Raw genomic sequence first — 12,446 nt, forward strand, 5'->3', positions numbered from 1 at the left:
CAAAGCGCGGGATTACAGGCTGAGCTACTGAGCCCGGCTGAATATTTTTATTTTCACATTTTGTGTAAGCTATAGCTCTATCCTCAGATTCAACTGTGAAATCTGTTTCACTATGCTACATTGTGGAGGAAAATTACGTTTTTTTCTCTTTGAAAAACTTGATTAAATGCTGCGTTGGTATGGAATATCTCTTAAGGCATACTAGAATTTCAGGATTCGGGGGGTGGTAAAGTGGCAATGGTGAATTTAGGTATCTGATCTCCCAAAAGTACCTGCCACTCTACCCCTGACTCTGCAATGGCTGCTACGCCCATCAGCCCTCCACTGGAACCATCCTGTTCCATGACCAAAGCAAGAGCATTCGCAATGAACTGCAGACACTCTTCCTTGGTCATGCCCTCCGGTAGGTAGCAATGACATAGCCATATATATAGGAACTCCCAGAGCCTCCAATGGCACAAGGCTGCCTTACCATCATACCACCTATAGGCACTGAGTAAACCTGCCGTCCTTCTTGGGAGTCCCAGCCTGCCATGATGATTCCTGCCACGAGGTCTTCCCGGTATCGTAACACATCTCCTTAAAGGATCTGGCTGCTGTGTGTACCAGAGGAGGCTCATTCAGTTTAATGCTGTGAAAACCCAGCTGATAAGTGATAGCATCAGCTACTGCCTGGGTATCAGCTGCTGAGCCTGAAATGTGATCGTGAATAGGAGTCAGTTTGTCAGTCACTTGATTGGCAATGTAGGACCCAGTGGAAGTTCTGGAGTCAGTCCCCAGAAGCACCTCCCCGTCAAACTGCACGGCTATGATAGTGGTCCCTGTGGATACTTCCCTGGTTTCCCAATCTGGAGCGATGGCCTCCGGCCTCCAGGATGGTGCCGGCCCCACTCTCTGAGCAGCTACTAAGGTGGCCGCCATCTTCCTCCTCCATTTGTTTTAACAATGATTTTCTTTGAAAAAAAGAGCACAGAGGTACAGTGTAAAGCTCTGGTAATTTGAAAAAAGCTGGCACTCATTATATGTCTATTGAATTGGTCATCTTTTTGAAAAGTATTAGTGGACAGCCAGTATATATCAGATTTTCCATTCTTGGTGTTGATGATATAATAGAAAATAAAATTTTTAAATTCAAGTATTCCATGAGTTCACATCCTAATGATTATGCTTGTGGAAATTGCTTAATATATATTGAGGACCTCTATAATACAGGAAATAGCCATTTTACTTGTTGGCTTTTACTAATAAAATCATTCCTAAGCCACCTTGAACTTTTCTTTTCAATTGCTGAGCTGTGCAAAGAACTCTTGTCTCCATATTTGTTGTGTAATCCACGATCACATTTGCCTGTCTTTATTGTCATATTGCATTTGGGGCAGAAAGCTGATTTGTCATCTCCCTAAAGATTCTTTTTTGCGATGTAACCTATTCATTTTCTTTTATCCTTTGAGTCCATACCTTTTAGAATTACTTGATATTACAGCTATTTGATACAGAGCAAATTTTAGCAATTACCTAAATGGGAGGTCACTATTAGGAAATAACTATCTTTTAAGGACTGAATTATAACTTTATGTTATGACTAGAATTACAATCTTTTTATCTGGAATAATCTAAAAGATCACTTAGTACTAGACTATTATTTTTAGAGTGTTTAACTATCTAACACAAGGTCACTTAGGTAGCTGGTAGCAGAGCTGGAACTCTGTCCATGTCCAAAGCTCTTTCTATGTTCCTCCAGTCCATAAAATCCTCACTGATTTGCATGGACATTGCTCTTACTTATTTTCTTTCTCTCTGTTCCTAATTTGTTAAATATAAAAATGTGCTGCTTTGGCATACCTTGTGATGCAATATAACCATATCAATACTTACCATTCTTTTGCTGTAAAAACTATATCCACTAAATAAAATCACACACTTTAAAAAATTACTTAGCAGCACAGTGATGGTCAGATATAAAAATATAAAATCTAAATTTATTTTAAGTGATCCAAAGTCTAGTAAAAGTCAATGTTTCAAAGAACAGCAAAAATCAACAAAATATTTATATAGGAAATTGACACTCTCAGATTGACACTCTCAGATATCATTACTTGATTCTAATGCACACTAAGAATTACCTGAACTAGCAGGGTTTGGTGACTCCGCCTGTAATCCCGTGCTTTGGGAGGCTGAGGTGAGTGAATTGCCCGAGTCCGTGGGTTCGAGATCCCCCTGGGCAACTTGGTGAGACCTCATCTCTACAATAAAAAAAAAAAAAATTAGCTGAACTTAAAATTTTTACTTTTAAAAATGCCTAGAAATGACATACATAATCTATTTAATTTTAAATCTTGAAAGATTCAGGACAACTTTGGAAATTTGGTTATTTCCTTAAGATGAAATTAAAATATTTTTATTAAAAATATAGTAGTAAAGTCTTAAAAGTAAGAAATATGTTTTGGTGCAATTCTATGGAAAAATGTAGCTTATTTGATAAAAATATTTTAACTTTCAAATACAAGTCATTGCTTGGTGTGACACTAATCTATAATATCTTTTGCCATTTTAAGCATCTTTATATGTTTATATATCAATACATAACGTGCATTTTCACAAAAATCGTAGAATTTTAGACATAGAAGGAACTTTGACAAATGTAGATTGATGTAGGCATTTATTTTCAGATGAATAAGCTGAGGCCCTAAGGGATATAGTGAAGGACAAAAACCCTGTAAATTCCATTAGAGTTGGGACCGTGTCTATGTTGTTCTCAGTGCCTTACATACCTGAAATAGAGTAAGTGGTCATTAAATGTTTGTAGCACAATAGAGTAAATTAGTGACACCTAATGCTAAGATGTCTAAAAACTAACAAAAGTATTTTATCTGCTTCCAAAAAATATTCCATAGTAAGAATATTTATGTGTTTAATCTGTTTAAGGTTCTTACAACTTTGAACATGAAACGTGTTTTCAGAAGAGTCGATCAAGAATCATGATATTATACATAACAGTTTTCTAAACTGTGATTTACAGGATGCTTTTCAGTTTTTCGTTAAAATACTGTTAATCCTGAGATCGCCACACACAACGAATACTAATTTAGTACAAAAATGGCTTTTGAATCAATATAGATTATTTTGAAAAATTCTATATATCTGGACCATTGTGTACTCCTAGTAACATAGATTATGTGTGATTGACTCTATAGAAATGTAAATATTAAAATTTTCAAACTAATTCAATTGACTTCTAAAACAGCATGGAAAGATAGTCAGATTGAAGGCAGGAATAGAAATTACATTATCTCTTGACTGAATTTTGTTCTACTGACATGATTATTGAAATTAGAGAACATAAATATGTAAAGATAAAAATGGAGATGAATGTACTAGAATCCATTGCCTGCATATTCATAATCTGTATTTATATGTATACTTCTATTTAATCTACTTGGGTACCTCTTTCCATGTTGAGTAGAAAAAACTACTCAATATACTGTTAGTGTTTTATATATGTGCATGATTTTTATATACATGTGTGTTTTCTATGTGTGTGCTTTATATACATGTGTGTTTTATATATAGGTTATTTATTCTCAAAAGGGATGCATGAAAGTAATCGTGTGACTGTTTTATATATTAAATATTTGAAAATATTTGGAAATATGTTACATGCTATATTACTTGTACATGTTTTATTTTCTCTTTCATTGGGAAAGAGTCTTCATCAGATGAGCATTTATATTAAGTATACTGAAAATAACTCATTCTATTGCAATCATGACATATTAACTCAAGCTATTATTTATCAGATTTTCTGTTTTTGTGGCATCACATAAAATAGGACACATTTTTAATACATGGAGTGCTTTTGTTTTTATTTGAATACTCCCAATTTTAGATCTCACAGATCTCATTTAAAATCATCATATTTGTAGAGTACAAAATTTTTATTCAGTTTCTTTCATCTTTAGGCTACTTTATAGTAACTTTTAAAACCTTTATTTTCAGGTTAATGAATATTTTAATCTGTTTATTTGTTGTTGTTTTTCAAGAGCATGTTCCTATGATAGTTCTCTACTTCCTTTTTGGAATTCTTTCTCTTTGTTCATTTATTATGCATTTGCAAGAGTGATTTTCATGAGTCTGTTGTTTATATTACTTCATAGTCTCCCTTTAATTTTGTCAATTTTTCCATTTTTGTTTTCTTTAGTTGTTATCCTAACATCTTCTATTTAGATATTGAAATTTATTTAAACAGAAATGTGATTTAAAATTGATGAAATGTCAGTTAAAATCTTAGTGTGTTCAGAAGAAATTCAAAGTAAATCAAATTAAAACTGTCAGCAGGAAACAACCTCAAACATCCTTATGTTCAGTGGCTACTATTGTAATTTAAACCTTCACTAAAAATTAAAGCACTTATGATCAAAGGCGTTCAATTTTTATTTTGTATTCTAACGTAGCAATGCATGTTTTTTTACTGCTACAAAGGTAAATTTGTTGAAGATTGTATAGTTGGAGATTTAAGTAAACTGTGGTTATTTAAAACCTTTTTAATTTATGTTCACTCCCTGTTGCTACAACCTGTTTCTGAACTTAATTATCTTGATGACTACTATAAAATTCTGTGACGAATTACCCTAGGATATATAAGAACATAACTTAGGACCAAAAGGTTTTAAATTAACTGGCTTTTGCTCAAAGGAGTTCTATCAAGCAACCTTTATTTTGTAACTGATTATTGACTGAGAGAAAAGTTGGAAAAGATTACAGGACTGTTTATCAATTCTCCACAAAATAAGTTGTAATCTCCATATCCTATATCAAAAAGCAAATCTTATAGCACCATCTAAATACTTGAGGCACTTTCTTTTCCTAGATTTGATGCTTTCTATAAAATGTTATTTGTTCATTAAAAGCCAGAAAGAATCTAGGTCTGTCTTAGGTTGGTTGCTGAGCATGTGATTTAAAAATAGGATATGTATCATAGAAAGTTTGTACCTGTATTTGATTCCCACAAACCAAATTAATCTATGTTCAAAAGTAGAATTCTGAGCCAGGCTCGGTGGCTCAGCCTATAATCCTGCGCCTTTGGGAGGCTGAGGTGAGTGAATTGCCTGAACCAGCGGGTTCAAGACTCGCCTGGGCAGCGAGACCTCATCTCTACAATAAATCAAAAAATCAGCCAGGCGTGGTAGCGCATGCCTGTAATTCCGGCTACTCGGAAGGCTGAGGTGGAAGGATCACCGGAGCCCAGCAGGTACAGGCTGCGGTGGCCGGGAGCGGCCACTGCACTTCAGTCTGGGCGACACAGTGAGACTCCAACTCAAAAAAAAAAGTAGAATTCTGAAAAATCCTTAGGTGAGTGTCAGCAGCACTGGCATCAAGATCAGTGCAGGCACTTCCAGATGTGACATGGTAAACAAGGGTCTCAGACTTAAAATGTGTTTAAAGTTATTTTTTTCCTCTCTCAACATAGTATAGAAACTTATTTCCATGCATGTTTGTCTGACAGTACACTTTCTTAGACATCCCAGGGCCTAGTCTTAAAACAGCTTCAATGCAGGATTGTTCCACTTGGAAGAGTCACAAGATGGTTGATCCATAATCTGATAGCAGCTGAGATAACACCCACCAGACCTCCTGAAGACCACCACTCAAGTTAAGCCATCATGACACCATGTGCCATGCCTGCATTTTCCTCATACCAAGTTTCCTTATTAAGCCCTTACATTCTAAAAATCAGAAATGGTTTCCTTGAGGCATGAACCTGGCCATTTCTGCATCTATCAGCTTTTGGAATAAAGTCACTTTCCTTCCACCATACCTTGAGTTTGAATTTGAGCTGAGTGGCCAAACTTGCATCAGTAACAACACTTTACAATTAATTCTGGAAAAGGTGTTCAGTCACATTATCTTTTCAGTAACAATTTGCATTTGCCCCTTACGGTATTCTCTCTCTTATATTTCAAATTCATTGTTTTCAAGAAACTATTTTCTTCAGAACCGTCTAGATTTCTGGTCTCACCTTTTCAGTGGTTTGTTTGGTTCTGTTGTTTTTCTTTTTGCATTTTTTTCTGTTTATACTGACTTAAACAAGCAGAGTTTAGCAAAAGCCCTCTGTGCCCCAGGTGACAGTGTCTGTCTTACCCATAATCATGTTGCTTTTATTATTTTGTTATTGTTGCTTCCCCTACTAGCTGATACATTTCTTAATGCCAAGCATATTATTTCCTTCATGTCTGCAACAAGCACACTGTTTGGCATGTAACACACCTGCAATGGATGTTGGAACTCTGGATACATGAAGGAGTAGACGAGTCTCCTGTCCTTAGTGAATCATGCTGGGACTCAGTTCCCAGGATGCATTTCTTCCTTCATGCCCGACAGTTTTTTTTCTCTTGGTGAAAATGTAAAACATAACCTGGAGTTCATAATTTTGCTTCCTTAACTACTTAATTTTGCAAGCAAACTTTTTCTTTTTTTGAACCGGAGTCTCACTCTGTTGCCCAGGCTGCAGTGCAGTGGCACACTGCTCACAGCCACTGTAGTCCCAACCTGCTGGGCTCAGGTGATCTCTCTGCCTCAGTCTTCTACGTAGCTCAAACTACAAGTATGCGCCACCGTGCCCAGATAATTTTTTATTTATTGTAGAGATGAGGTCTCACTATGTTGCCCAGGATGGTCTCGAGCAAACTACTTTTAAGTTAATTCTTTTTCTTTTTTATCCACAAGCTCTCAGCCGATAAATCTTTATTTTTTATCAGTTCCAAGAACAAACTTTTGTGTTAGCTCACAGGACTCTATCAACCTTCATGAATAATTCTCTCGGGAGCTCTTGGGCTGCTACTGAACTAAACTATTTTTTTTTCCTGGAGAAACAAAGGGGCTGTGTACTGTTGTTAGACTAACTTCTTTTTTCCAGCTCAACACCTGTCACCAGGAAGATAGTGTTAGTTTTACTAATATTTTCTGTGTTTCCTCTGTATTTGGTTGTGATCTGGTTTTCTTCACCAGCATGAAAGAAGAAATGCATCCTGGGAACTGAGTCTCAGCATGATTCAGTAAGGGCAGGAGACTCTTCTACTCCTTCATGTATCCAGAGTTCCAACATCCATTGCAGATGTGTTACATGCCAGACATTGTGCTGATAAGCAGCTGCATTTCAAGCTGTACATTTGTGTCAGGTTTAAAAGTTCCCAACACATTTTCAGATTCCAAATAATGAATACAGTCAAATATGGACTAGACTTTTTTTTTTTTTTAATTTGAGTTGGAATCTCACTCTGTCACCCAGACTGGAGTGCAGTGGCCACTCCCGGCCACCGCAGCCTCGACCTGCTGGGCTCCGGCGATCCTTCCGCTTCAGCCTTCCGAGTAACCGGAATTACAGGCATGTGTTACCACGCCCGGCTGATTTTTTGATTTATTGTAGAGATGAGGTCTCGCTGCCCAGGCAGGTCTCGAACCCGCAGGCTCAGGCAATCCACTCACCTCTGCCTCCCAAAGGCGTGGGATGACAGGCTGAGCCACCGAGCCCGGCTTGGACTAGACTTCTTAAGGACTTTCTTCTCATCAATAAAATAATTCCTCCTCACTTTTTTTGCTGACATCTCAATCTTCATTTCTGATGAGACAAATATTCTTATATACATTTTTATATTCTTTAAAGTATTTTGAAGCTATCATTTGGTTGAACTTTCTCTAGATTTTTCATCATGAAAATGCTATGATTTAGAAAATGTTTTTCTAAACCATTTCCTTATTTCCATTTTAAAAAGTTAGACTCTTAAACAGAATGTGCTGTTGAACATCTGCATAGTACCTTCTTTACATATACCCAATTTAATTACAGCTTTCTATTTAATATATGGTTTTAAATAGATTATTTTATTGAATCATAATGCCTCCACAGGAAATCAGGCAGAGCAGATGACAATGTTTATACTGGAGGAACTCTGCTCAGAGTTCAGTGACATGGTTTTCTTAAGGTGCTGAGGCTTGAGCTCATCTGATCACACACCTAGAACCCTTTTCCACTACCTGATAATGTCTCCATTACCTATGCCTTTATTCTTTTGTAAACGCAAGGTCATTCCTAAAGACTACTACTAGCAAATGTGTATTGTGAACCATACATGAAGGCATACTATGTTAGTTTACCTGTATGAAATCTCTGTGTTCATAGGTTTGTAAGCTTAGTTGTAACATAAATTTTGAACCTTATAATTACTGCAAGATAACGAACTAGATGTTACTGAAAAAGAAAACTCAGATGAATGACTGATGATTTATACTTTCAAAAAGTTTAGGGGTTACTAGACCAACCTCTTGGATCAATCTCATATCTTGGGAAAGATCAATGCTAGTATCTTTTTGTTGTGCCGTTAATTAATTTTGGCCCAGATTCCATAATTCTTCTATATCCTGGTAAGATAATCCATCATCATGCTAAGGAAAGGGAATTCAATCCATCACTGCTGGATTTGGATAGAGGGCTTAGGGGGGAATGCAAGTCATTTTCCCAGCAGTGATCAAACAACTGTGATACATGCCACTTTATGCCTGTGTCATTATATAATAGATGACTTTTCTCTTTATGGTATCTCGCCTTAAAATTTTCAGACAGACTGATGCAAAGGTTTCATTTTGTGGAATTTAAGGCCGTGAACTTGTAATTGACAAATACTATATCATCAGTTCCATTTGAAGACACAGCCTAATAAGTAGAACTTTGGCACTAATCCTTATTTAATCAGCCTTAATATGGTAATTTAAAATTGAAGAGGGCACAGGGAATACAATTTGTACTCATAAAGTGCGTCTAAAAGCACCAGTAATATGTGTATACAACCCAAGGATGAAATTAAAGAGCCCCCAACATGTATGACAAGGAGAATAAACAATAAATCGCATGATGAGTACAACTGAAGAACACCGTAAAGAAAATTTCTTTCAAGTAACACAGGTTCGTGCTTATATTCTCAAAACTTATTTCACAGAACAAATATTCATAGGATTAAAAGAGGCAAATTTTTAGAATGCCAGTGTAAGTGCCATTAAGAACTTCTGTCATTTTTGAAGACAGTATAATCAGCAGTGAACAAGCTTTAATGTTGAAAGGGATTTTAGAGCTCATACAGTCCAATCCCATGATTTGATAGATAAAACAGAATAAACGAGGTTAAATTACACAGATAGAGCTGTGGGTGAAGACTAGAATACTACGTCCCTATGCTGCCTTTGCAAACACAGGCTCCTGGAAGGAGATGGCTTGGATTGTCTCCCTGAGGACTGGAAGCTTTATTCTCTTTTGTGGGGATGCTCCAACCTCCTTAGCTGTGGGTAATACAGGCATATTTGGTTTTTTGCACATCTTTTCAACTTCTTTATCTCCTCTGTCACCAGCCCTCCAAGATTAGTTCTTCCAACTCTCCTTAAGTCCTTGCTAAACATGATTTCTGTAAAGAACCAATATTCAAGAACATATGATGACCTCATGTGCTAAGGTTGAAACCTCTATCTGAGTAAAAAGTCTCAGAGATAAAATATTATGGTCTAATTGTGAGTTTTTAATAGATACAGAGGACTTGAACAAGAAAGTACATGAGGCAGACATACCTTTTTTCTCTGATCCTTCAAACAAATTTCTAGGGTGGTTTCTTCTTAGGTGCAATGGGAAATTTAAATTCAATAATAGTAGCAGCAGCAACAAATAAACTGAGCACATCTGCATGGTCCTAAGGGCACAATAGACATCAACTCTTCCTTCTTTGCATAACCTTCTGTATCCCTACTTTATATATGAGGAAAGTGAGGTGAGGCTAATAACCCAATGATTGTCTGAAAGTTGGTATCAGATAGGTTTTGAACTCTCATCTCTGTGATATGAAAGTCTCCTCCCAACCATTCTAATGCACTATTTGCTACCCCTACATCCTCACTGTCTTCCATATTCTTAAATTCACTAGATCACAAATGCTTCCTGTCTTCCTGATCCCCAACTACTAGAAGCTAGTAATTGTCCAGCAAAATCCTAGTGCCCATAGCTTGGTTTTTATAGAATCAAGATGTTACTACATCACACTTTGAAGTAATATACAATAAACACATATGCACACTAGAATATTGATATATTAACTAAAAAATTTGGCCAAGGATTATATCAAGATCTGTGTTTTATTAAAATGATGCTTTAATTTTTTTTTACTATAATAAAAGTATACATTATAATGATATAATATATGGTATAATAGTATTCTAACAACTCTGAATATGTAATATGGGTTCATATATTTTTCAATATTTTGAGATGCCCAATTTCTACTAGTCATTGTCTAAGTGAATGAGTTATAAAAATAAATTATTCTATTGAGGATTTCTAGAACTGAAGGAGTAACTGATATCTACACTCTTTAAAACAGGTTGTTAGGCCAGGCTCGGTGGCTCAGCCTGTAATCCCAGCAATTTGGGAGGCTAAGGTGAGTGGATTGCCTGAGCCTGTGAGTTCGAGACCTGCCAGGGCAACTTGGCGAGACCTCATCTCTACAATAAATCAAAAATTAGCTGGGCATGGTAGCGCGCGCCTGTAGTTCCAGCTACTTGAAAGGCTGAGGTGGAAGGATTGCCGGAGCCCAGCAGGTTGAGGTTGTGGTGGCTGGGAGCGGCCACTGCATTCCAATCTGGGCGACAGAGTGAGACTCCAACTTAAAAAAAATAAAATAAAATAATAAAAAATAAAACAGGTTGTTGCAAGGTGCCTTATGGACTTTGCAAAGTGCTAAAAGCAATCTATGTCAGGACACTCATTTTCTCACTAAGGTGATCCATGAAGACTTTATGGAAGAGTTCAGATCTTAGATCTTAATTTATGAGGAAGATTTTTGAAGAGTAGAAGAACCAAGTTTCAAGCAAAAGTAAAATGACAGAAGCAAGTAGAAAGAAATATGAAACCTTCTTGTCCTATGAGTATCTTTAGAGAATGGGTTAGAATGAGCTAGAAAAAAAGATTGGACATACATGATTGGAAGTGGGGTATACCGAACATATTTGAATTTGAGGGCAGCATTTTGTTTTTTTTCCTTTTTGAGTTGGAGTCTCACTCTGTCTCCCAGACTGGAGTGCAGTGGCCACTCCCAGCCACTGCAACTCAACCGGCTGGGCTCCGGCGATCCTTCTGCCTCAGCCTTCCAAGTAACTGAAACTACAGTCTCACGCTACCACGCCCGCCTAATTTTTGATTTATTGTAGAGATGAGGACTCGCCAAGTTGCCCAGGCAGGTCTCGAACCCGTAGGCTCAGGCAATACATTCACCTTGGTCACCCAAAGTGCCTGAATTACAGGCTGAGCCACTGAACCCAGCCAGCATTTTCAAATTATTAGCAGTGTTGACTGAATAGAAGAGAGATTAGAGATGGAGAAACCAATCAAAAGGCTACAGTAGCAAAAATGTAATAGTTACCATTTTGATTGTTCATTGTGCCATAGTTACATCATATGTTACTTCTGTGACAAACCTGAACAATTGGGTGCCAACTTTTTGTACAGGGAAGAGTGAAGTTTAAGAAGGCAGAGACTGATTGACATTTGATAATTAAGTGATCATTGGTAAGCCATTTTTTTTTCTTCCTTTTCTTTCTTTTTTTTTTTTAAGTTGGAGTCTCACTCTGTCACCCAGACTGGAGTGCAGTGGCACGCTCCTGGCCACTGCAGTCCCGACCTGCTGGCCTCTGGCAATCCTTCTGCCTCAGCCTTCCAAGTAGCTGCAACTACAGGCACATGCAACCACACCCGAATAATTTTTTCATTTATTGTAGAGATGAGATCTTGCCAAGTTGCCCAGGCAGGTCTCGAACCCGCAGGCTCAGGCAATTCACTCACCTCAGCCTCCCAAAGCGTGGAATCACAAGCTGAGCCATGGAGCCTGGCTGGTAAGCCTTTTTTTTTTTTTTTTGAGTTCAAGTCTCATTGTGTCGCCCAGACTGGAGTGCAGTGGCCGCTCCCGGCCGCCGCAGCCTCGACCTGTTGGGCTCTGGTGATCCTTCCGCTTCAGCTTTCCCAGTAGCCGGAATTACAGGCACGCGCTACCACGCCCGGCTAATTTTTTTTGAAGAGATGACATCTCGCCTGCCCAGGCGGGTCTCGAACCTGCGGACTCAGGCAGTCCACTCACCTCAGCCTTCCAAAGGCTGAGCCACTGAGCCACTGAGCCCGGCTAAGCCATTTTTTAAAAGGGGTGAAGATTAAGCACAGCAAAGAATGCAACAGTGACCCTTTAACTTTTTAAACTAATAAAAAATATGTGTGTTGGCAGGGTGTAGGTGTATATTAAACTAAGGGATTCTTCTGTTTTCATGAAGACTTTACGGAAATGGATTACTTAGTGACTTGAGGCTTTGGGTAAGATGACTTAACTAGGCAAGAGTATAAGAAAAGTTATAGGGTAGTAAAAGTTTAA

General features: G+C 37.6%; 1 pseudogene; it reads right to left on the bottom strand.

The window, feature by feature from the left end:
- Positions 1–209: 209 nt before the first annotated feature.
- LOC103259564 lies at positions 210–921 on the bottom strand (annotated as a pseudogene).
- Positions 922–12,446: the final 11,525 nt, after the last annotated feature.

Source organism: Carlito syrichta, unplaced genomic scaffold, assembly GCF_000164805.1.
Source record: "Carlito syrichta isolate Samal-C Ts95f unplaced genomic scaffold, Tarsius_syrichta-2.0.1 Scaffold302888, whole genome shotgun sequence".
In the NCBI taxonomy this organism is placed as follows: domain Eukaryota; kingdom Metazoa; phylum Chordata; class Mammalia; order Primates; family Tarsiidae; genus Carlito; species Carlito syrichta.